A 24,822-nucleotide genomic window follows, 5' to 3' on the forward strand; every position below is an offset into this window, starting at 1 on the left:
ACACACACACACACACACACACACACACACACACACCCCCACCCCTGATATGAACTTCATTGAGCTGAGTCACCTACAGTAGGGGGGCCAGCAGGCTGTGATAGAGCTCTATACCATTGTTCCAGTGCTCAGGGCCCAAATTCTCTGTTCGGTCCAACTGTGATATTGTGTAAGGAGAAAAACTAAATGAGTCTTAATTCCAGACCTCACACGCCGTCAGTGCTAACGCGATTACCCATTAGGGAGGCATGGCGTCAAGGTGTTGCAATAGTGGCCTGGCTGTAAATACACACCTTATCCACATTAACCCGGCATCTGTGAGCATTACAGGTATAAATGTTCCTACATTCTCCCAATTTAAAAAAATAGGGATATTTTGTAAATAGGGCTTAAGTATTAACCTCTTTGTATTGATGGTTCAAACTTCTCCTTTAAGATCATGTACGGGACATCGCTATAGTCTCCACAAGTGGAAATACCATGTGAAGAGAAATTTCTTTTTTTTCCTGGCTGCAAGTCAGACTGTACAAATGCAGACACATAAAACAGACATTCTGAGACTGTTAAATCCTGATCTGGTTACAGTTAGTCACAACAGAGTCCAGACGAGATATAAGATACTCTAAAAGGTATATTTCATTTAATATCGCAAACACAACGGAGGCAAGGACATTGATGGAAATTTCACTTTTCTTTCCACATTACAGCCGTTCATTTGTGGATCAAAACACACACACACACACACACACACACACACACACACACACACACACACACACACACACACACACACACACACACACACGCACACGCGCACACACACACACACACACACACACACACACACACAGTTACAGTATATTTTAACATTCTCATTTTCCCCTTAACTCTTTTTTTCCCAAGTCCGTATATATACGGACGTCGACGTCTAATAAACCCTCAAAGTACAATACATAAACCCAAAATACATAAAAACATACACAACATTTCTAATATTATTCAAAAATTGTTAGAAAATCACAGAAATGGGAGCAAGAGAAGGGCCAAAACTGGTCTCGGACCCCCTGTGGAAAACCCCTGGTATTAGCTACTACTCATTTTTGTTATCAGAGCCCAGCTACAAAAAACTTTTATGCTTCAATTATGATCTAATTTGACATTGTTCTGCAACAGGAACAGAGCGAGGAATGTAATACTAGTACTCATGTAGTACGGAGTCTGGGGGTCCCGGGTGAAGAAAGTCCCCAGCCAAAAGTCAGAAAAGATTATTCTGGCTACTTTAAAAGTGTAATAAATCAACTTATAATATTTGAAACCCTACAAAACAACCCTAATATTATGAAAATCAGGCATTAATTGTCTGGTGTACTATTATGGGAGGTCCCAAAATAGATGACCCCTCAGAAAAGGGGTGGGGGTCGGGAAAAGTTTAACCCCATAATTTTCTGACAGTTTGGTCCCTATAAAAACCAAAACAGCAAAAATATCTATTTTGGCAAAATAATCCTATGGAAGTACACCTCGTACCACACTACTACCAAAAGTCAATAACGATTCTTCTGGACACTTTAAAAGTTTAAGAAATCAACTCAGAATGTTTTTGACTGAACTTCTCACCCTATCTCTAAGGGAGATGCCAATCACCCGTCGAAAAAACTCATTTTGTCCGCTTGTATTCGCGACCTTATTCTTTCGGTCATGACCCACACTTCATGAGAGTAGGGACGAAGATTGCTCGGTAGACAGAGAGCTTTGCCTTCTGGCTCAACTATATTTTTGTCACAGCGACTGCAATACCGCCCCTGCTGCTCCGATTCTCCGGCTGATCTCCTTCTCCGTCCTCCCCTCACTCGTGAACAAGACCCCGAAATACTTGAACTACTTCACCTAGGGTAATGCCTCATTCCCTACACGGCTTGCACAATCCACCGGTTTCCTGCTGAGAACCATGGCCTCATTTGAGACACTGATCCTCATCCCAGCCGGCGTACACTCGTCTGCGAACCGGTCCAGTGAGACTGAAGGTCTTGGACCGATGGTGTCATAAGAACCACATCATCTGCAAAAAGCAGTGAAGCTGTAAACCCTCTCCGCCACGACTTCGCCTCGAGATCATGTCCATATCGCAACACAACGGAGGCATACAAGAAGTCTGAAATTTATTGAAACTGAATTTGGTGTCACTGAATTGACACCAAATGTATACCAAACCCACCCCCAGAGAGGATGACTAAGAATATTGTTCCATTCCCTTGCACAATCATTGGACATCCCTGGTTTAATACAGCCGACCACTTTGTATGGAAGTATGTCACATTTCTCATACTGTACGTTTGGTCTTTGATAATCCAAACATGAACCTATTTGGATTTGTATATGGGTTTTATTTCATTTGGGGTTATAGCAACTCTAACTGACAGTCTTATATCACTCCCCTGTTCAATGTCTACCAAGAAGCACCACAAACTACAGTCTCGCTAGCGTGTCTTCCACTGTCGACACCCACTCAATGTCACCCCCCACCCCACCCCACCCCACCCCCAAAAAATAAAGTTCTCGCGCACAGTAGATGAGCAAGCTATTACTGCCTTTTATCGTGGCGGCTCGCTGAGGAAAACAGCCTGTTGCTATGCAGCGATGGAGGAGACGGGCGGGGAGGATGGCAAGCCCACTTCCTCCTCTATGTGTCATTCAGTACCCTGTGATTGGAGGGGGCAAGGGGAAAGGGCCAATGAGAGCCAATGAGAGCCAATGAGTAAGTCAGGCTGTGAGGGGGAAGGGCTTCGCTTGGAGCTCTGACATTGGCGATGCCTGCCAGCTCATGTCTACTCGGCTGGATGGCAGGTTCAGAGGTCAATCTGGAGGTGAAGCTCTCCTTGCCAGATAAACTGACAAACAAGCTGCTATAAACACACACTGACACACACACACACACACACACACACACACACACACACACACACACACACACACACACACACACACACACACAGACACACACACTGACACACACACACACACACACACACACACACGTGCACACACAACAGTATGCACGCGCACACACACACACACACACACACACTCACACACGTGCGTGCATGCACACACACACACACACACACACACACACACACACACACACACACACAGCTAGACAGTAGGATCCTCCATGAAATCCTCTATACGCCCTACAGTCGTGTCCTGTGCTATGCGGTGATTATCCGTGTGATTCCTAATACAAATCAAACAGGCTAAATAAAATAAATGTGTTGCGTGTTGTTCCCGCTGTGTGAGCCTCGCTACTGCAGTCTCGTTTTTGCCATTACCATTATTTTGTCACAATGGAAGGAGGGACGGCTGTCAGAGCCGCGCCGGCGTCTTTGATCATTCACATATTTCCCCTCGCATCGGTAAACAATCCAGCACGTTGCTACAGTCGCTCCTCATGAGACCTGCGCCCATGCCGTGGAGGAAGACAGTGGCACTGTGCAGACGGCTGGAGGTTAACCTCCGGCACGTCTACAGTATATGCAAGGAGGGGAGTTGGGGGGGGTGGCGGGACGCACATCCTGTAAACATGCCACTTAGATGGGAGGAGAGTGAGACTGGGGCTTCTTCTGGCAGCACAGCGCCCACCCACACCCCCCCGCGCCGCGGAGTAGTGCCACGCCAACCGCCAGGGCGACTCAAAGTGACAGTGTCGTAATGAAGTCTGAGGCGCACGGCGGGCCGTACGTCATCATTCCGGGTTCCTTAAAGCCTGACAGGGAATGATTATCATGGATGGTTATTGTCACCCGGCCTCCCTGGGAGACGAGGCGCGCTCTGGGGTTGTTGCACCGTGACATTCAAAGTTACAGTCTCCTTCATATAATGGAGCTGTCCTCTCAGCGCGCTAATGGGAGCGATCCATTTAACCTGTGCCAGAAACACACAGACGAGGAAGTTCCTAATGCGAGGCCTCTCCCGTGGGGACGTCACACTCTCCCCCTGGCTGCTCCCTTCCTGCTGCTTGATTCATTGACTGGCGCTCCTCACTTATCCTCATTCACTGCTCAGTCTGGGGAGACAGGGAGGCCCGCTTCCTGCGAGCCGCACGACGCCGCTCCACGCCCGCCGCACAACAAGGACACGGCCAGCGCAAACGGAGCCAGCTGCAGGAAGGAGTGACGTCGGGGTCTTTGAGGTGCTGCCCAGACATCTACTCCAGTTTAGAGGTCATTATTAGTTTGGCGTCACCGCCGCGGGCCAGCGCTATAGAAACCCTCCAGTATCTGCAAGTCCTCCGTGATCGCAATGATGACGATCACAGACAACCTTACCGTTACATAGTAGATCTAAGTGCTCGCGACGCGTCTCACCCCAAAACTATGACCATTTAAAAAAGTTTTGACTATGTTTGACTATAATAATGACATGCCCAAAATAGGGAGGCCAGGGTGAAAGTGATACAGAGGTTTATATAGTACTGTTCATTTTCAGGCGGTATCCCTGAGGTCGTGGGTTAATGACGGGAACAAAGCCATCATCATCCTAAGAATGATGGATGTACTGTAGACATCTTTTGACTCTATGTGTGCCCTTACCTCTCTTCTGTAATTTTACTCTCTACTTGACTACCCTGCATTACTTTTACAGTATCGACTACCCTGCATTACTTACATTATCGCATCTCTGCTAAGAAGATTGAAATTTGATTTTTTTTCAAGATAGCAATCTGAAATCACAAAGATTCTGTCATTAAAAATGTAACAACAATGTCAGTGTACCAGGGTCGACAGAGCAAAATCCTGAGTGTTAATTTAACTCTGAAGTTGTGTACAATACACAAACACTACATTTTACACTTCATTAAAAAAAGATTGAATAATTTTAGCCTCATCTTAACCTTTTCGCTCTAGAGCTTTCCAAGCTTTAAATCTTAATCATTCCCATCTGCAGTACATAAGTGACAACAATGGGGTTATAAAATATTAAATGTATGGTGTGCAAGTACAGGGGTTGTTAGTGCATTAACACTCGCCTCATAAAAACATCTGGTGATACATAATCTGGTTGAGATGAATGAGTTGGGTGCTGTTCTAACTTTGGCAGCCTTTGTGAAGGCCACGTTTCATATCCAAAGTCATGTTAACCATCCTCCCCTTTTCAGTGACACACTTTGCCGTGGATATTACACTGCTATAAACTATAAATGCAAAAAATAAAAAAAGTAATGATTAAAAAAAGCGACAATGATTCTAATCAGCTGCCCCCCTAATATACTAAAACACTTAATCCATGGAGAGGCCAAATCTCTGGGGATGCTCAAGAGAAAAATGACTTCTCTGTCTCTAGGCGATGTTATTTCTGGTCATTTCTAATTGGTTTTAACTAAAAGCAACCACTCCAAAGACTCCACAGGTTACGATGCATCGCTGTGGAATTATCTGCAAATAGCAGATTTACATCCAAATTAGTTTTAGAGGACATCACAATTGTCTTTCAGAAGAGAAAAGGAGAATGAAAAAAAAAATACAGAAACACAGACACCGTGCTAAGAACAGCAGTCGTACAGGATCCCAGCGGCAGTGTGGAGTGATCAGAGTGACCCCGTGATCATGGGAGCCCTTGTTGACTGAGGCACCGTGTCGTACACTCCTTGACCCCGTACAGATGTCTGCTGGGGCTCAGACACACCGCCTCTCCCCAGTGCGGTTCTGCTTTGTTGGGCCTGCGAGTCGCCATGCAGGTGAGTAGTCGAAGCCGTTTGGTGGCTCGTGAATTATACATTGCAGCAGAGGAATTGACGTGGCCCAGGAGGGCTACCGGAACAGCAGGCATGGCTGGGAGGCAGATTGAAGACTCTGACGGAATTTTAATTGTACCGCAGGGAACACTGCGATAAGTGCTATTGTTATTGGCGAGACGTTGCCGCACAGGTTCGTTTAGCCCGAGTTATAAAATAAATGGTCTGGCTGCAAAAGCGCGGCAGCAGCGCTCTGAATTCCAACACTGGCCCGCTGACCGTCCTGTTCTTAGTGCGAGAGTGGTTCATATCAATAATGAGAATAATATTTACCATGGTAGCGCTCTCTGAATAACAGCATTTGATTGAACTCAGGGGGACCAATGAATCAGAAGCAGCGAGTGTATAATCCGGCAACGGCATGAGATGCAGCGCTGCCGGGGGGAGGACTGGCATGTGCCGGGGGATTATGTCACTCCACTGCCGCTCAACTGCCGCTCCACGGCCGTCGTGGCCGTCGCTTCACGCAGCAACCGCCGGTAAACTACCGGCAGCAGCCGGGGAAGCTGGGGGGATTATGACACTCGACTGCCGCTTGCATCCACGGCAGTGCGTTTTGTCCGAAATGCGTTGCGTTGTGCTTGTGGTTATGGTTAGGGTAAGGGATTGGTGGTAGAGTGTTGGACTGATGCCGCCGAGAAACACTACCGACTGCCACGGGTGTTCCACACGCTGTCTCTCCAATTCCGTCCATACACACCTAGAAAACCCCAAACCCATACATATTACACTGAAATCCTCCCCATAGACTGTGACGGAGGGGCGCCATCTCCAAGGAAATTGAGCAGGGATTGAAGGAAACACTGAGATACTCAGCTGTTTGGCGAGTGGTTTGGTTGAGTGGTGCAGGTGAAAAGCCAAATGCACGGGGTTTCCACTGCTGTGATGTTCTCTCCTCTGATCCGGGCTCTAGCTGTACTATACAGTAATTCTCCGCTGAGCACTAGCAGGTCCCCGGGGGCCCAGCGGATACATGAAGACCCTAGGCGCTGGTCAAAGTGAGGCCAGGGGCACAGGCAGGCCTCTGTGTACTCTCCGAGCAGACGGTTCCCAGCCCCATGGTAATCTCCCTGTGATCCAGCCTCAACCACATATGAAACCCAATAGCCTCTCAGCCCGCACCATAAATAAAGACAAACCATATATAGCGGACCACCCTGGCTTTACCGTTCAGTTACTGAGCAGTGCTGAACACCAGTCCACAAACTGGCCATGGCTAGGTGTGTCTGGGCGGGCTTAAATGATTGTAATAACCTTGGGTTACTTGGACTGCAGGGATTGTGCAGCAGAGACCTCATCAGAACAATTATACGTTTTACTTCTGTGTTCCTTTCTCTGTGTTATGCTTATATGGCAGAAAAACAGCATGAACAGCTTGATTATTTCTCAGTTGTTTCATTCAGGAGAATGCCCACAAACACAAACATTCTCATTAACTATTAGTGGATCTAGTCCAACAGTACAGCACCCTACAGCAGTGGTTCTTGAAGTGGGATCAAGGGACCCCCAGGGGTCCCCAGGAAAATGAGTTAATATAGCATTCAAAATCATTTTAACCACTTTATATGCTATACTTTATACTAGCCCGCTCAACAACGCTCTCTAAGAACAACCCATTCCCTTCACATTACAATAAATGACCTGAGCCACACGCATGTTGAAATCTAAAGGGCATTTATTACCTACAATTAAATACAATTCCTAGGGCATGCACTATAGTAATGCTATATATAACCTTTTACAATAATGGGTTGAACTTGTAAGAGTAATACAATTGCCCCATCCAATAGAGATGTGCACCCTTGGGCTATACCTTATGCGGATGTCCGTTAAATAGTCAAGATGAACTGCATACTACAGTTGAATAAAGACAAAAAAGGTCACAGATGCAAATTAAATCGCTGCATTGTTCTTGGTGGTGTAGACTGTAGACAGTGCACAAAGGAAGAAAAGCAGCTGCTTCAGGAAACCACAGTGGCTGACTGATTTTGAGAAAGCTACATGTCAGACTCACTATCACAGATGCTCACGCAAGTAGCCCATTATAGCACTGCATCTTTCTCATCATATCTGGACTGGCTCCAGTCCTTGTCACAAGGTAGCAGACCACATTGGTCTAGTGCAATTCATGTGCAGCTGATACACTCAGACTATTTATATATTAACAGGTCCGTTCAGGTCTGCCGCAAGACTGCACTCAAAAGACTGCTTGTGTAATCACTAAGAGGGGCAGACTTGATGACAAACTAATGCCAGCTAACATCAGCTTTATGAATGCTGACTCAAAACTATACTGAAAGCCTTTCATTATCATCAGTGATTTCAGTCTCAATTCTAATTCAGTAAAATACAGTACAGCAGACACTTGTCTAATGAACCGATATCTATGGGGAAGGATCACTTCTTGTGTGTGTGTAGGAAGACAAGGTCCCACAACAGTGGACTCAGGGCTCTGCTGATAAGGACTTGGCTGTAATTGCTCTGAGGGGAGGGAACCCCACTACCCCAGCCCCATTAGCTCTGGTCTTAGCACTTGCCAATAAGCCAAACTGCCCCTTTGAAGCTTCCTATGTAATGAAAACTTCCTCCGAGATTAATTACATGTCTGTCAATCTACTAATTAATATCACAAACTTGACTTTTTGTGTGTCTCTGCAATAGTGAAAGGAGTCATAGGAGGAAGAGGTAGAGAGAGTTTGAAGATTCTGGATCACTGGAGGACAGAGAGGAAGGAAAAGTCAAAGCCAGAGAGCAGCTGCTACAGCTGCTGCTGCTGCGATTCGCTGCCGTCATGGCCGGCACTTAGCGTAGCATCTATTTTTCATGTATTTCATAATTAAAACCTGCACGTTCTGTAAGCCCTGCATGCTCTACGCAGATCAAAGGTAGTCCTATTAGCAGGGAGTTCATCAGCAGAGCCACTCTTCTATTTCCAGGCAACAGAGCCACGCTTAAAGCACAAATACCCTGTAATTACACACATGTGTGATAACGGGACAGCCAGGGAGCTGGACTATGATTAATAGAACACAGATCACACATGCCCCCCTCCCTGTTTTTCAAAGCTAACACAACAGAGGACTTTACACACGAGGATAAGCCACACGCAGCAGATAAAGAGCTTGATGAAAGACTGAATACATATTTCACACATCGACACTGCGCTGCTGCGCAGGTGGAGTGCAGTTCGGTTTGTTGCACCGACTCCCGCTGCAGTCTATGTGCAAAAGAAACCGGGAAGGATTTTTTTAGTTTTTAGTTCTGGTCTCTTTTGTTTTTTTGTTTGTATGTTGTTATGATGTATATTCACATTAGTATCTTGGAATACATTGTGATAAGGATGATAAGGAAGCTATAAGCTTCTGCCTATACCTTTTCGATCACCTTAAAAGTACTGTTTAATTTGTAATGTCTCTCTGAAAAGGAGAAAGATCGAAATAAACTTCATTCGTTCAAGGATAACATAGGATGAAATGACGCTAAGCATAATAGCTAAAAGCTATGCAAAGCCTTGCCGCCGCTACTATATATATATATATATATATATATACTATATTGCCAGAATAGAGGAAACAAAACTATTCAGTGTGGTGTAATCAATGGAGTGGGAAGTGTTGCCTTATTTATTTCCCCCGCTGACTCTCAGGTAACTGGACCTCATGATGCTCCGTGCCTGGATGCAAATGGTTGTGTTTCCACAAGCAGAGCGGCTACTTAGCTGGCAAACACAGGAAGTGTATCCCTTCTAAGATCAAACAGGTGCTATCACCACAACCAGCCTTTAAGTCTACTTGTTTCCTTTACCTTCTGCAAGCAACATGTTACATGTCATTTGAACCAAAAAATACTTTACATAATATAAATTACTTACAACAATCCTCTCATTGTGGGATATACTTATGTTGTTGCAATAATAATGTCAGAGGACTGAGGAAGGACTGTTTGATGAAGTCATATGAAGGAGAGGCTATAAATAGTAGTAGAAAATTAATGTTCATTCATGGATTTGGTGGTCCTGTGGTTTATGCTTTCTAAATAAAAGCTCTCCAACTCTGGAGGCAAGTTAACAGCAGGGTGCCGACCTCTAGGATCGCCTCATGAGGTCAGCTACAGTTTACAATGTTACTACTCTATTCTAAAAACTAGACAAGGGAACTGGATGGTCCACTAGTTTATTGGGAAAATCATAGTGATAACACAAAGGAGTACAAGTATTGATGGAAAAATTGTGACAAAATCTGTAGTAGTAAATTTAGTTAGGCGGAATGGCATAGCATATGGGGAGTGGCATTATGATCCAAATAATCCAGGGTAGAGATTTGTTTTATTGTAAAACCAGGGGGGCAGTCAGACAGATATTTTGTGAAGCCACAAGGAAATCGGGATTTCCTGAAAGTTCATATAATGGCCTGTTGTGGCGCTGTCATTGGGCCCAAAAAAACCCATAGCCCCATAGAAGTCCATGTATTTGGGCCCAACTTCACATAGACTGTATTACCTTAATAAACATGGTCATGAATACTTTTTGCTTCCAGTCACTAGTTTAAAGTCTCATTTCTAATGTCATAATATTCTTTTTGGAAAATGATGGTTCCATTTATAAAAAAAATGACCATAAAGTCACGCATGTTCTGATAGGCGTGGCCACCGTTACAGTCTATGAACGGGATCCCCCACCCACTGGAGTCAAAATAAAAACCAACGAAGAAGAAGGGGGGAAGTCCCGCCTCGTTGTCTGGGCCAGCCAATGGGCCAGCTGGGCCCAAACGGATCTAGAAAGATGGCGACTTCCATTGCAAGGACTGACAGGCTTCATTTTACATTCATGTTAGACCCGGGGAACGCTTTGTCCATATTTTTTACAGTCTATGTGTAAAACCAAAGTTAAAAAATTATAAGCCAAAACTCGAAACAGCCTGGTATAGATTTCATGCTGATTGGTCCATCGGTGTCTAAGAAACATGGACGCACACACAGGGCGAAAACATTAGCATCCCAGACTAATAGACTGGTGAAGACAAGGTTATTTTAATATTATATTAAAGGGATTGTTTGGGGTCAATGTAATGTCTAGTCAGCCTTTTGTGAGCACCTTGGACAGTATTTAGATATTTGATATTCATTTAATCAGACACGCCCTCTACCTGTATACAAACTATTTGTAACTATATAAAAAATCATCCATTTTAACCATGACAGTTTCAAAATCTGTCAAATTTGTCACTGCGGGATATGAACGTCTATAATTACATACATGGAGGATCTAAGGTTAAGACAAAAATATATGGTAAAACACATGAAGTCCTATGGATGAAGACATATTAAGCACGTCTTAATTAACGCCAGGTCTTATTAATTAACTTACAACGTGGAGGCGTGACCAATGCCAATGCCGGTAATTTGCGCTCTGCGCCATCATCATGGCGCTGTGCGTAAAACGGATGTGAATTATTCATGGGTGTGTTTGGGCGTTACCTTAATCAAACCCGAGTATTGGCTGCCATTGCCTTTAAAGCTAATAAAGACAACTTCCAGTTGTTGTACACAGAACAAGTGAGTCATGTTTCCAAACAGATTCAAATCTGGCTCCACCCCCCCTCCCCCCGATATTCTATTGGCCGAGCCAGGTCACTTCAGGCTATGGGTTGTTGTTATTGCTCACCCTGGGCCTCGAGGGACACATCAGATATGTGCGATCATAATGGCTAAATATAGCATGACAAATATTTTCCCGTGGTCACAAGCCCCTGAGATGCTCCCGCAGGAAATGAGGCTGGTGCTCACTGGGCTGGCACTCAACATATACATTTTCTTTGCATATAAAATATATTTTGCTCCTCAAATGCCCCAGCCACCACAGCATCTTTCATGTGAAGTACTTTGTCCACCCTTATTCATTGTATTGATCAAAATCGCTATGATGATCATCGACCATCGGGGCGGGGCAACTGTGGCTCAGGAGCGACTGTGGCTCAGGAGGTAGAGCAGGTCGTCCAATAATCCATGGGTCCGTGCAAGTCGATCACAACCGATATAGGAAAAAGAATGGGTTAATTAACGCCTAAGACCTGGAAATAAGAGGCGCATTATAGGCCAGAGAGCCCAATACCAGTGACTTTTAAAAATACGATCACCATTAACCATTAGGTGATTTTGCTTCCGGTTCATTATGGGGTGAATTTTGGGACCCTGCTGTAGCCGGCAGCAGATAAGTTGCAGCGCCGGAGTCAATGTTGGCTCTCAATGAGTTAATTAACATACGAACACTCCCCCAATGCGTAAAATATGCTATGCTGCCGAGTTGTAATTTATAATTTAGCTATTGAAAAATAGCAGATCTACAAGCTTGTGGCGCACTACGAGCTTGTAGGTCTGCTATTTTTGAAAAATCGTTAAAAAGTGCCTCAAATCTTTCAGAATGTTTCATGATTTCGAAGATTTTTTTTAATTTATTTCGACGTCAAGCCAGAATGGGTTAAAGGGACACTTCACCCTTTTTGCAAAAAAATATATGTTAATGACGTTTAGAAGCTTTAGAACACTTTCCTGGGGGTCTTTATGTGTGTAATATGTGGTTTTAGATATTTTAGATTGTAGCAGTGAGCCTGTTGTCTCTGATGTCATGGACACTGGGCTCACTTCCTTCCTGGACTACATGTTGTCTCAGTTTAGACAGCTCTCCCCCCTATCCACAAGGAGGAGCAGTGCACCAAAGAATTATAGGAATTGTAGTCCAGGAAGGTAGTGAGACCAGTGTCCATGACATCAGAGACAACAGGCTCACTGCTACAATCTAAAATATCTAAAACCACATATTACACACATAAATACCCCCAGGAAAGTGATCTAAAGTTTCTAAACGTCATTAACATATATTTTTTTGCAAAAAGGGTGAAGTGTCCCTTTAATTAACGCCTAAGACCTGGAAATAAGAGGCGCATTATAGGCCAGAGAGCCCAATGTTTAAGTCATGGACAGTCTCTAAGATTTAAGACATGGTGGGCCTAAGATTAAAGGCATGTAGTCTATGGTTTGAGACATGGAAGTAGACCTTCCATGGTTGAAGATATGGTGGGGCTACAGTTAAATACCTAAGGTTAAGCCCATAGGACATAATGTCTGAGTACAGTACCTATAGCCATACATTCACATTGATAGGAGCCTGGCCATGGCCAGCAGTAATAATTAATAGCATAGTCTATAAGCATTCCATTAGGTGCAAGCAGCTGTCATAAACATCTTAATTAATTTACAAAGCAAGCAACTGGGGAATTATGGCGACGTAAAAATCTGCTTCCCTCTGCCGCTCCATAGCACTGGAACAGATCGGGCTTTTAAATTTTTAAACATGCCTTTCATGTTCTCTAGAGCACTAAAAAGCCTTTGAACAGTCTGCTTGTTAGGAGATGCACCTAGCAGCCCAGTACCTATGGGGTCGTCCCACTATTCTTTTCATACAGCGACAGGAGATTTTGGGCTCTTTTTGCTGCTCCGGCACGACTCAATGGATCTTTCTATTCCGCTACAGTATCTGCCTTCCTTTATGATCTCTCTTTTACCACGTTGGTTGTACAGTGGCTGCTCCGTCGTCCCCCCACACGTATCTGGCTTAATCCTCCCTCTCGTTCTCCTCCTTTAGAGCTCTCTAGCTCTCTTTCAGTGCAACGTACTGTATGCCAAGGGCCCAACTGTTTAGAACTGGTGCTGTCTGTCTGTCTGTCTACAAACAGACAGACAGACAGACAGACAGACAGACAGACAGACAGACAGACAGACAGACAGACAGACAGACAGACAGACAGACAGACAGACAGACAGACAGACAGACTCAAAAGTACCCAATCCTCAGTGAGCTCACACTGCATTACATCATGAAGCACTCTTGTCTACTATACCCACGGGGCTCTTTACAAATCCGGGAAATGAAAGTTAAGTGTATAAATGTATTGCAGTTACAGTATATGCTCGTGTGTATATTATACTGTATATTAATATTTAATGGAATCTTTTAGTTGCACCAAAATTGTTCATGTGACATAGTTTGTTGCGACTGCAGGTCACATTTACTATGAAAACGTGCATTTCCCGTCAGTTGGTTGGTCCACCCCTGGACATCACGTGACATCATCAGGGATGATGTCATCAATATTAAGCCGATATGGGAATGCCCATATGGAGATCCCTGTTGTCATCAATATTGGCCAGCAACTCTATCTGACCTCAAACCTCAAACCCTTAGATCTCCATATATGGAGCTGACCTGTTCTGACATTCCATATGTTGATCCTTCCCCATCCATCCTTCCTCTTCGATGTATCCCTTTAGACTAATACCTGTCCATTTAAACTCTAGACGGGCCTCCCCCAAAGTTATTAGTGCAGCCGTGCCGGAAGCCGGCGAAAACAGGCCCGGAAATGTACATCAAGACACTGCCCCCGCTGCCACACTAGAGTTCTCATCAGGCCCAAAAATTAAGGCCCGGCCCTAACTGGACCCTCATCAAACAAACCCTGTATACCCCGCTGTCACCTTTAGATATATGTAGCTGACCTGTTCTGACATTCCATATGTTGATCTGACCACAATCCACATCAAACCCTGCACACTCAAGACACGCTCCATATATGGCCATGAGAATTCATTCCATATGTGGCCGTCTGTTTCCACAGACTCTGCTGTCTGTGCTGTCTGTTTCCACAATGAACTACTGAAATTTCCAAATTAGAGGCTGTAATGAATTGCATAAAAGAGAGGGGGTACTTCTAACAGGGTATTCTATTGTTTTCAGTAGTCTTATCTGGTCCATACAACAATATTAATTTGTTTTTGCATGTTTTCTTCTTTCTTTTTTGACCTTCCAAGAAGCCACTATTTTTATTCTATTTTGGTATGCTGCTATATGCAAATCAACTTGTACACGTCACCTTTATTTTGGTCAAGGTTACATGATTGTGTTGTAATGGCACGAAGGCATGAATTCATTTGAAAGGTCTTATTGAAAAGTCTTGCCTATACTACAGAAATGCTTGTTATAGTTTAGTTTAGTTTAGTTTAGTTAAATTAATTTCATGACTTCAACATTTTAGCTGGTTGGATGTAGCGTGTGGAAGGAACAACATTATTCCAACCAGTTCCTTTCCCGATACGGTGTTGCTGATTATCAACAATATTCCATGCAATTTTGACTAATGACAATCACATCTAACTTGCAAACAAATATTGCATACCCTATTTGAAGAAGCACATCAACAGGATCAAGAGTACTGATAACAATAGCTGTTCTTGTGTTGGGTTGTCCTTTTCATCAGGACCAACGTGGGAAGAGACAGTGGGAAGAGAGGATACCTCTTCACTGTACTTTACACTAGTGTACTGTAAGTAATCCGAACAGTCCAGTGCCAAACGGATGGGTCAGGGTGGAGAGGTAAAAACCTTCTTCCTTACCTGCTCTCACAGCTTAGACCGGCCACTCCATTATAGGAGAGAGGCTTAAGAGCATTGCCACGTTCAGAGGCAAGGATATCTGCGGCTTGTGACACTAAGCAGGGCTGACCCATCATTTCCTTGGGGTGTGGGGGTGGGGCATTGACTGGGGAGGGGGGGTCAGCTTCTGCTGTCTGTAGCCGTAATAGTTAGATGATTTTCTCTGACCGACGGAAATTTCAACATTTCGCAGTTTCCCTGCAAGGAAGACGTTAATGTGTGGATATTGCATACTTTTTCTTAGGAAAACACAACAGAAGCCTCCTCTCATGTCATCATTAATTAATTGCCAACTGCATTGATTTATGCCATTTTACAAGAGTACATTTGCAGTGTACTCATTACTCTGTGATGAAGGATGCCCACTGCCCAGGCATCTACAATATCCTTGCAATATTGCTTTTCTCCCTCTCTTAAATTATAACCTGCCTCTCTCTGCGTGTGACAACACTCAATGCTAAAGCAGTCCCAAGGCAGACAATCAAAGTCAGCAGTCCATTCACATTACAATGCGTTGATTTGATGTTTCCTAACCTTCCCGGGCCTTTCCCCTAATGCTGCCAAGGACCTTGAGGGTATTTCACAGCATACCTCTCCTGCTAAATGCATTGAGTGCATGTGTGTGTGTGTGTGTGTGCGCGCGCGCGCGTGCGTGCGTGTGTGAGTGCGCTGCATATTTGTGCACTTTATGCTGCATTTTACAGATGCATGGCTGACCGTCTCTGTCCACTGTGCGTCCAGCACTACAAAATCTTTATTTCACCACATCATTATTGCCCTGCATGCATTCACGTACCGCCTTGTATACTGGGAGAGATGGCCGGCGTAGCGTAAATCATACCAGTTGTTGTCATATACCACACTTCGTTTGCGCCACATTACTTATTCATTTGATATTCTTTATTGAATTGGCTGCTATGCTTTAGTGACTGTCATTTCCCTCCGAGGGGGATGTTCGGAGCACTTCCATGTTTTATTCAATTATGAAAACTTAATATGGTGGAAAGGTGTTCACGGAGCTGCCTCATAACCATGCATTATTTCACACTGACTTTCTCTCTCTCTCTCTCTCTCTGCCACTGCATCGCTGGTTGCCATAGTGAGACATGAACCCACAGCCTAAACAGATGGATGCCCTTCCTTCTGGCCTCGACCCCAGAATATGAGGCTAATAATACGAGGAGGGAGGGGGCGGGATGGGGGGGCAGACAGAGAGAGAGAGATCAAGAGGGAGGCAGGCAGATAGAGAGAAAGACAGTGTTAACAACAGTGTTATCCATTACATCTGTGTTTCTTAAAGGGGAAGGGGAGAATATACATTATATATATATATGTGTGTGTGTGTGTGTGTGTGTGTGTGTGTGTGTGTGTGTGTGTGTGTGTGTGTGTGTGTGTGTGTGTGTGTGTGTGTGTGTGTGTGTGTGTGGTTTTTCTTCTTTTTTTGCACTGGGTGCTTGTCAAATAGCATAAGCATCAGGCCAAGGCACAGTGACACACTGACCTACAAGCACAGAGAGGAACTTTGTCTGCCTTGAGAAATACAGTGAAGACAGAACGAGGGAGAGGGAGAGGGAACGTGACGGAGAGCAAGTGAGAGAAGAGGGAGAAATACTGTAAACAAGAGCTATATTGATTTATGTAAGAGAGGCATTCCTCATCATGGCTGCATGTGTGCAGCAATCTGCTTCTTTATTATTCCTGACTCAGACTACAGACTACCTCAGCACGGTGTGAAGAGCACCTATTGATTTCTGCCTGGCAGACGGGACATACTGTACGTTCATATGGCAACTCTCTGAGTGTGTGACAGAGCAGAAACACACAAGAGATACTTATCACCCATTCAATCTACAGAGCAGCATAGGCAGGGGCACGTTTACAACGAGCCACTTGGTGGATAAGAGAGATTCGCCGTTTAACGGAAATTGAGGAGCGGGGGTCATGTTATGTTTTCATTATTTCTATATCTGATATCGTAGCCTCTCCCAAGGTCCCTCCGATAGCAGACGGGAGAAATGAGCTAGATCTGTTGATTCAGAGAGGGATGGATGAAACGAGAGAGTAAAAACATGAGAATGCGCTGACTTATTTACTGGCTGGCGTGTGATTTATTGTGATCTGTGCTGCACACTGCACAGTGTGGGGTTCTGTCTGGCTGTAAAGTTGTTTCAATTCAATGGAGGTTGGAATGCTCCTGTGTTTCCAACCCAAAAAGCAAATAAACAACAAAAAAAAGCGCTGTTTAAAAGAAAAACGCAAATGAGCAATAACCGGTTACGGTGACAATGTAACTGCATGTGGTGTGGTGCCTTCTGAATGAATATTCTTTGCAATATAAATAGCAAATAATGCTTCACAAATACAGGCTCTATGATGGCGGCACATATTTAAATTGGGAGGCATCTATCTATTTTGCCTAGCGTGGCTTTATGAAAACACTAGTATGCATCTTCTGTAGCTGAAAGCTAATCCTCTGTGAGCGCTGAGGTTTAAAGTGGCGCTCTATTGTTATTTCATGAGAGGGGCTGAGCGCGGAGCCGGAGCCTTGTCTAAGCGGTGGAGAGAGAATTCCCCTGCATGGCTACACAATACACAGACATCGCATTTAGACATGTCAGCTCTTAACTAAAGAACAGCCAGTGAAGTGAACCCACTAACCCCTCTGTGCATGTCTTCACCATGACATGCCAGACTACTCAACCCCTGTAATAAATGCATTTGTTGTAAGCAATGTAGCAGTCTAGGCATGCTTGGGCATGCTATGGCAGACTGGCATGCTAGGGCAGGCTAGTTGGGCTACAACGTCGCTGCAAAGGCTGGTGAAAATGGCACTACTGTATGCCTGCTCACCGTTGCCTCCCCTGCACTTACATAATTTACATGCACGCGAGGGGAGGGGAGTTCAACGGGGGGGGGGCTGAGCCACAGGGAGCTCACGTCCAATTGCGTTTGGCCATGTGGAGAGACAAATACGCCAGCACGAGGAGAGCTCCAGCCGCAGTGGGCTTTGATGGCTACACGCTGAGACGCCCCTACGACACACTGACAGACAGTAGCAAGACCCCCCCCCTCTCGTATTTATGAAGCCAAGCAGAATATAAACGCAACAGGAGCAAGCCAAAGAGTCGGAGCACATTAGCGATGCACTGATCCAAGACCATGGCATTGTTATTTATTAATCAGCTGAGCTTAGCTAACTGCCTGCTTAGATGAGTGGCGCGAGCTGCACACTGGTGTTCATTGCTGCATCAGCCTGAAGGTTGCAAAACTGTTGACATAATGCAAGTAAAAATGCAGTACAGCTATTTTCTTTTGACATGGTGCCGTCGGAAGGATCTTCATTTCAAAACAGCATGCAACACACAATGCGGTACACAAATAGGCTACTCTAGTCTAGAGTAAATACAATTTGTCTGCAAATTAAAGCATTAGCGAGTCTTCCAATGTAAATCCTGGAAGAGTGCATAGCAAACAAAGAATGTGTGCCCATTACACATTATTCATCTCCTATGGTGAAGCCAATGATGAATTAACAGCATGGAGATGACAGTATAAACACTAGTGATCATCCTTTTCACGTTGAGTTTTTGGAGTTCACTGTGAACTGCCACTGACAATATTTTTTAAATATTTTCCAACACCTCACACAGTTGGGGTGTCAGCACATTGAAATGGGTGTTGAGAAACACAAGCCTTTAAACTGAGAAGAAACATCTCTATAGACGAAAAAACAGAGTGGGACCCAATCCTCTAGAGTGAAATCTCGCCTCATGTCTCATGTTTTGTTGGCAGGTTGGCTAAAACACAGGAAAGTATTGGCACACAATACTCTCTCTACCTGAACACAAAGGAAAAACAAAACAAAAAACATCTTAGCCTCGAGTCTGGGCTTGGGAAACGAACGGGAGGCTAGTGCTTCACCACAGGGGAGAGATGGAGGGAGGGTTGGACTTGTTCTGTTGATGCAAGCTTTACAATCTGAAATATGTTTTACATTGGGGCTGTGAAATATACCTCTTACAGCGATGTATACACAGGTCTGTCTGTCTGTCTGTCTGTCTGTCTGTCTGTCTGCCTGTCTGTCTATCCAGAGCTAATCTCGCATAATGTTCTATAGTTTTTAAAATCACTTTTTATAATGGAAATCAAGGGGGCTCATGCCGACATTTGGGCACCGATGGCATCATCAGCTAGACTCTCAGAGCCCATGTTTAAATGTTTTTTTAAACAGCACGTAAGCTATGTCTAGTTTGTAAATCTGTTGATATTTATAACAAAATAATATTTTAATAGACAATAACAATATCATATACTGTATGTCCTGTTCTTCCAGAAAGAAGGTTAATGAATAATACCGCTTCTATTCAGGTTAGAGATACATGTAGACAGAGATTCCTTAAATTATAGAATAGATGCCAGTGGCGAAGCAGTGGAGGGTTCTGAAAGAATTTAGGTATAAGAGGTAGTGAGAACCGAGAGGTGGAATGTGGATGTGGGCATTACCAGACAGTTCCTTTGATGATTCCCGAGACAACTTCACACTCATTTACGGAATATTCTGCAGCACAGAACCTGGAAGAGTCTAAACGACTTGGACAGTTCATTTAGGATAACGTGATAACAAGGAATAGGGGGATGGATGGGGGGTCCTATGCGTATGCCAAATCATTTCTGATAAATGTATCCCTCTCACAAATTCCTCTCTTCGACTTTCTTGCAGTTTGAGCTGAAGATGCAAAAAATAAGAGAAGAGAAAGTAGTCAGCCGAGACAAGAACGATTATCTTCATAACCTGCCGAAACACAGGAATGCACTGTAAAATGTCAACAGTGATTTCACGTATTCAAAATGAACAAAACAAAAAAGGATATTTCAAAGACAATTTCGTAACAGAAATTATCTAGGGGCTCCCCCCCCCCCCTCCTATCTTTAGTCTTCAGAAAAAGGAGAAATTTATTTCTACCTTCATCTCTAAATTGGATGCAATTTATTGCCTCTCCAAAGCTCATTTTTCACTGGCTTGCAGGATCCATGGGCCATGGCAGGCAATGCGTATCTGCCTGCCTCCCCTGGCCTCGGGTGCTAATATGTGGAAACTGTCCTGGGGATATGGAACCCAACCAATGGAAGAGGAGGCAGAGGGACAGAGGAGAGAATCAATCCCTAATCGCTGAAGAGAAGGAGAGGAGGAGGCTAGAGAAAGTGGGGGAGGGAGGGAAAGAGAGAGAGAGAGAGAGAGAGAGAGAGAGAGAGAGAGAGAGAGAGAGAGAGAGAGAGAGAGAGAGACAGAGACAGAGACAGAGAGACAGAGAGGACTGTGTTTACCAGCAGACACTTGGGTGCTGTCAGCTGACTGCCACAGCTCCGGGATGTCAGCGAGAGAAAAGGAGTTATATAACTGGACTGTTAAATCAGAGGGGGGAGAGAGAGAGAGAGAGAGAGAGAGACAGACAGACAGACAGACAGACCCACGCACGCACGCACACAGACAGACGTGTCAATGTGCTTCAAACACACACAAACAGGGTGCTGCACAGGCACGTACAGCCTTGATTGGCTCTCTGGTGAGTAGTTAAAAATGCATGCAACACAGTGCACGTACTGCACACACATCAACACAGGTCATGGGTCAATGCATCCATCATGTATGCATTATCTCTGTGCAGGCCAGGGTCTATACTGTAAGCAATGCTTGCATGATGGCCCTGAAGTCACATGGCTGCCTGCATGGCGCTGTGCTCTGTCCATGTCTGCAGAATGGAATCTGGGAATGGCCAAGCCTCACTGGGAGCCAATGACTGCTGAGTCCACTAACAGCCTCTAAAAAGTCTACTCAGGCCCACAGCGCCCACCCATCAGCCACTATTAGCTTTGCACTCAGGCTGCATGGCAGCAATGACATTCAGAATGTACTGCGCCTTAATATTACAGCTTACTGCGACATAATCAATAATTTAGCTAACACAATTGCTTGAGACTGCAAAGTGGAACCTTTGCATTGATGTCTATTCATCTCCACACTAACACACACACACACACACACACACACGCACACACACACACACACACACACACACACACACACACACACACACACACACACACACACACACACACACACACACACACACACACACACACACACACACACACACACACACACACACACACACACACACACACACACACACACACACACACAGGGAGCCTCCACATTAAGCACAGTTTGCTCAAGGTGCATTCTGTCCTGTGACCTTGCTGTTACACTTCCGTGGAGCAATAAATAACTATCACATTTCTTTGGCTGACAGCTGACACCAAGAGGCCCAGGTGATATACGAGACATGACAAGTGATTCTAATTAAATGTAGAGCTCGTGGATGTAAAGTGGCAGGAAGGGAACAAATCCTGTCCGGGCCGAGCAAGCGGCCGAGCGGCGATGCCCTGCACCAAACGAGATGAGCCGGAGCTGTCAGGGCTGCCTCAGCTGTCCTGTAAACCTGGGTCCCAGTCCCCCGGGGGAGAGGGGGGGGACTGACAGGTTTCAGCTGCAGGGGAGAAGGCCCCTACTACTACCACAACAACAAACACATGACAAAAACAGGAGCACTCTCAGGAGCGGCAATGCAAAACGAGGCAAGCGATGTGCGTTTTGTCACACTGTTGTGGACTGACAGGATACATAGCTTGTGGTAGTCTGACTCCAAACCAAAAGCCCAGTTAACCACTTGAAGCTCAGCAGCACTATTCTGGTAGAGAAGATCTATAAGCTCACAACACGATCTGAGATTTGGTGTAGAGTGAAAAAAGAGCTTAAGTACAGTTGAAACTCATATCTGTTTTACTAAGTATATAGAGGGTTTAAGACAAGTGGTGCAATACAGGAAGAAAATAACCTACTGTTTTAATAATACATTTTGCCATGGCTGAACAATACAGTACATCCAGCCCTGGGATAGGAACAAAAGGATACAAAAACAAAGAGTTTTTGCAGGGACGTTTGTTTTGTCGGTGCACATCGGAGGACCCCACGGTACTCAAGAACCAACAAGAGTGTGTTGACATCATGACACAGGACTGCACTTTGCAGAGGACGTCCACGGGTTCCTCAGTTCCCCCAATCAGACCCCCGGAGACTGGCCCCATCACAGCGGTTAACCTCTGGCCCTACTGTAACAACTCTGCTCCCCAGTCACGGTCAGCCAGCTGACAGACAATCTAAATCATGCTCTCTCTCCTCCGTCAGTGGCCGCCATGCCAGTTGGCGTCCGTCCACTCGACCGAGTGAAGGAACAGCGGTCTATCATAACCCCATCTCCCGATGGCCAAGGAAATCTGTCTTTGATAATACAGAGTCACGGCTCGCTGCTTTCTCTTCTCTCCTGCAAAGCATGGGGGCTAACTTGATACATCTGGTTTGCAACCTGTCGATTTTTCCACTCTAAAACTGCTGTATAGGCCATACTCCATCCTACGACGGAGTCATGCGCCAAAAATAGCTGATTTATTGTCCATGTGGTTTCAAAAGATTCAAAAGCTCAGGGTATTAAAAGGTGCACACTGCACACTACCTCACTAGTCACCACTCAACACTCAAAAGTGTTTGAAAAATGTTGAGTAATTTTTAATTATGAAAAGGTTTGAGAACTACTGATTCATAAGACAATTGTAGAATCGGCCTCAGGTCTCAATGGATTAACAAACGTCACTTTTCTTCGAGGCTATAAGGACTTGTTTATCTCCAGCAGAAGTCTCCATGCTGCAAGCACCGCATGCGCCATCGATGTACGAAGCACTCCAAATATTTGTGACAAACTGAGCTACAAGGCCTCCTCCTGTGTGGGAAGTCACATGACCACTAGTCATGCTCGGTGGGAATGAGTCTGATGAAAGAGACAGCTGAACAAACAGGCCGAGGTGTTTAGTGGACTGCGAAGGCTGCACAATGTACACAACATTCCTCAGGATTACAGCAAGTTTCTCTGTGTTCTGTTCTGTTCTGTGTGTGTGTGTGTGTCACTGAAACAAACGTCTGTGTGTCAACGGCTAAGCTACAGTATATGCAGTAGGGAGTAGCCCATGGAAGTAATCATATTCATATTCATGAATATTGTTTTGTTTTCTGTTCTTAGATCCAAGACTGACATCATCAATATGCAGTGGTGGAAAAAGTACTCACGTTCTTTACTTAAAACGTAAAAGTATCAATACTGCAATGTAGAAATACTTGAGTAAAAGTACAAAAGCATTTCACAGTACTGTATTCGAGTAAATATACTTAGTTACATTCCACCACTGTCAATATGATGATCCAGAGGGAAACCACGCTATTAATTAGACCTCGGCAGGGCTCCAGAATGCACCCAAAAATATGTCAGGCCAAATTAAATGAAAGTATTTTCTGGCCAAAAAGTGCATTTTATAATACGTTTGGTGGGGGGCTCAGAGTGCGTCCACTGCAGCAGAAAGTAGGCTTGCTAATCACACAAGCCGTCTTTGTATTGGTGAGTAGAGAAAACTTTTTTATTTTCGCTACAGTCGAGTATCTGGTCTGCATTTCATGCGAGCACAGGAAGTTGAGAGTAGCATAGCTCTAAACCAAAGGCATTAGAGCTATCAGAGCTAGATATACTGTATCTTTACATAATTAAATACTCCGCCAGTCCTTGTTGCGACCAGGTCGCATTTACTATGAAAACGTGCATTTCCCGTCAGTTGGTTGGACACCCCAATGACATCATGTGACATCATTCATCAGGGATGCCACACTAGAGTTCTCATCAGGCCTGAAAAATAAGGCCCGGCCCTAATTGGGTCCTCATCAAACCCTGTACACTCAAGTCACTGCCCCCGCTGCCACCCTCAGATCTCCATATATGGAGCTGACCGGTTCTGACATTTCATGTTGATCTGACCACATCATACCCTGTATACTCAAGACATGCCCCATATATGGCCAATACAGAATTAATTCCATATATATGTTGATCGGACCCCCCATGCCAAAGCACCAGCGCTGCTGGTGACAGCACGCTGCTGGTGACACGCATCCTAGGCGTGCACGCATCCTAGGCGGATGCGTGCACGCAACCTTGCCCTTTAGGGCAGGCATCTTACTGGTCTTAACATCTTAAATTTTCTCTGGCCTGATTTATACCTATTGAAAATAGCTGATGTCTGCTCCAGTGGATTGTCGTCAGCCCCCAGCCAATTCACTTTTCACTTGCCCTCAACTACCGAACTCCGCCCCAATGTCCAGCCCACAATCCCTCTATTTTGGGCACCTCACAAAGCCACTGATGTGATTAGAGAGGATGATGATTACAATTACATAAGAGCATCAAATTAATTTGTGTTGTCTGAACACACAGCGGTGGCAGCAGGAAATCACTCAAGCTCTCAAATCTCCCTTTCTCTTGGTTGCTCCTCCGGTCCCGCTCTCATCTCATCTCTCTCTCTCTCTCTCCATCCCTCCCTCCCTCTCCCTGCACCCTCCTCCCAGAGCACGGAGACACACCCCTCTCTCCTCCCTGCCCCTCCCTCTAGTC

The sequence above is a fragment of the Protomyctophum bolini genome (genome assembly GCF_963924005.1).
Source record: "Protomyctophum bolini genome assembly, chromosome: 4".
Taxonomy (NCBI): domain Eukaryota; kingdom Metazoa; phylum Chordata; class Actinopteri; order Myctophiformes; family Myctophidae; genus Protomyctophum; species Protomyctophum bolini.